Source organism: Syngnathoides biaculeatus, chromosome 2, assembly GCF_019802595.1.
Source record: "Syngnathoides biaculeatus isolate LvHL_M chromosome 2, ASM1980259v1, whole genome shotgun sequence".
NCBI lineage: Eukaryota > Metazoa > Chordata > Actinopteri > Syngnathiformes > Syngnathidae > Syngnathoides > Syngnathoides biaculeatus.
In genome coordinates this window covers 18,546,913-18,549,752 of record NC_084641.1, presented here as the reverse complement: position 1 = coordinate 18,549,752, position 2,840 = coordinate 18,546,913, and the positions used below count along the sequence as shown (strand labels likewise).

Below are 2,840 nucleotides of genomic sequence, written 5' to 3'. Positions count from 1 at the left end.
CAAGTGTGCTCTTTCGGCCGGGAATTACAATAATCTCACATTTAGTACACATTTCCCCGCAAAGCCTGAAAAGCAATATGGACACCCAACTTGCGTGATGGAATATGATCTGCAACGCCACACATTTCCATTACAATTTTGTCAGGGCAGCGCTACCTGTTGAATCTTATTGGTCACTGCACCACTTGGCCCCAAAGTATTATATTGGCATCTTGTGTTCAGATCCTCACCAAAAAGTCAAGGCTTCTTCTACTTCGTCTTCTTCTTTTCCTTTCGGCTTGACCCGTTAGGGGTCACCACAGCGTGTCATCTTGGATGAACGCGTATTTGTTTGGCACAGTTTTACGCCGGATGCCCTTCCTGACGAAACCCCTCTGCATTTAGCCGGGGAGAGAAGCTTACAGCACCTGGTATTCCCAGGCGGTCTCCCATCCAAGCACTAACTAGGGCCAAGCCCGCTTAGCCTCCGAGATCTGATGAGATCGGGCGTTCTCAGGGTAGCATGGCCGTAAGCACCAAAAAGTCAAGGCATCTGGCTTGATATTAGCTCTCCCCCTTCACTGTGTTAAAACCTCTGTTAAGGATAAACTACCCTGAATCATATCTGACTTTCAAAAATCAGGTCATACTGCTCTGCTCCAGTCCTGTAAGTGGTGGAGCATCTGGTAGATCGACTGCCGTATTTGGCCTCAATGCAAGTGGATTGTAACAGAGGAAAGAAAATAAGTATCTGCTGTATTCAGATTTTTAACCCAAATTTTATGCGTGCTGATGAAGCCATTACTGGCCTTTATACTTTGGAACTTGTCTGTTGGAAATAATATTATCAGGGATGATTCTATTGTCGACATGTTGTATCTGTGGTGGTTTAGTTTTTCTCAGTTTTATTTGTTTACACCTCCCCGAAACTTGCCACCATGTTAGCGACTTTGTCTTCTTTATTTGACCACAGATGCATTTGCTAATTGGATTCCGCTCTCTCCATCAGCGGCCATGATCATTCATGTCGCAGCATCCGAGAGTTAAGGAGCGGGCTTCCGTAAAAATCCATCATGTACATCAATGCGCATTACGGTGGTAATTAAACAGGAGGTAACGCCGCCAGATATTAAAATATCACAGAGTGATCATACGCCCCCTCACACTGTGCAGCCTCAGCACTTAGACGTGATGCAGTGGAAGAGGCATCAGCCGCAGGATTAAAAAAAAAAAAAAATCCAAATGGAAATGTAATTTGTCTACTTTAGCGTATCACTTCCTTTCCTGATGAAAAATGACTGGAAATGTACAGATTGCAGTGGACTGAGAAAGTGGCATTAAAATAATTACTGGCAAGCCCTCTCCGAGTTTGTACATTTACCACTGCAACACCATGAAGAATAATCCGTCCAATTAAAGGTTGTGCAATTAATTAAACACACGTGTGAAGTGAAGCAAGAGAAGGAGACGATTTATCAAGGTGCTGAAATACGAGCTATCTTGTCCAAAAGACTAATATGTTTAAACAAAAGATGAAAATAGATGACAGCATTATTTGTAACAAAATGCTCAGTGTGCAACTATGATGCATCTGCACTTGGGAGTCGGGTCGTCCTCATAAAAGTGATGATGTATTGGGCATGACTGCGTTCAGTGAAGGGCGCCGAGCTTGAAGCAATGACTGATTTTCTCTCGCTTCAAAATCTCTGATTGTTTTTGTACGCTGACCTGCAAACGGCAGTGCTTTCCTGGTGTTTTTGCGGACAGCCAATGAAGCGCTGTTCTGGAGAAGGACCCAGCTTGGCACCGAGTGGGCATTCTGATCATGCCACCTAGAAGAGCAGAGGAGCAGCAAACATCTAGCTGTGGCAAAGCTGTCCGGTCATTTGTGCTATTGTCGATTGTAGATCTCTGCCCTGTTTTTGTCAAAGGTTGCCAACTCCAAGGCCATCAATAGAGCTCGTGCAAGTGACGTCACCATTTTGATGGTATCATATTCCCGGTCAAAAAGAGCTGCTCGACAGTGTTGGGGACATTGAACCGGAGTAGAATATACACAATGCCGGAGACTTGTTGTCCTGCTGGTTGTCACAACAGACGAGACAGATATTCAAAGAGATCATTCTATGGAATACCAGGAGGCCCTGTAGCTCAGTGGTTAGAGCACTGGTTTGGTAAACCAGGATTTGTGGGTTCGTATCCCACTGGGGCCTCCATTCCCTGAGTAGGGTTGCATCAGGAAGGGCATCCGGCGTAAAAATTGTGCCAAACATATATGTGCATTCATCTGAGATGACACGGTGTGGCGACCCCGAAAGGGACAAGCTGAAAGAAACTCTTATTCTATGGAATACCAGCAGAAAAGACCAGAGAAGATTGATGGATTTCAGCAATTAAACGTGATGGATGGTTCCCAACCAAATACACACGACTGTGTAGTGATCACTTCAGGTAGGAATTATTCTTCTCAATCTCAAATTCCCAAGAAGTATTTATAATGCCAAGTTGGCTCATTTGAGAAGAGTGCATTAAAAAGAAAAAATGACAGACCAATGAGGAAGCGTGTTGCAGCCACACGTTAATCTTCGGCAGTCTTTTTTTTTTCTAATATGCATTGTTCTCAAATGAGTCAAATGTGTATTTAAAAAAAGAAAATAAAAGGTCGGTCACACAGAGGTTTACCAAAGTTCGTGTGGCCGCAACGCGCTTCCGTGTACTTGGGCTGAAACCTATCCCAGCGGTCTATTTTCTTTTTTTAAATATGCGTTGGACTCATTTGAGAACAATGCATATTTTAAAAAAAAGTCTGTCACAAAGAGGTTTACCAAAGTTTAATGTGTGGCTACAACACGCTTCGTGTT

General features: G+C 43.7%; 1 pseudogene; it reads right to left on the bottom strand.

Moving 5' to 3' along the window:
* Window positions 1–395: 395 nt before the first annotated feature.
* LOC133497398 (5S ribosomal RNA) lies at window positions 396–514 on the bottom strand (annotated as a pseudogene).
* Between the last annotated feature and the right edge of the window lie 2,326 nt (window positions 515–2,840).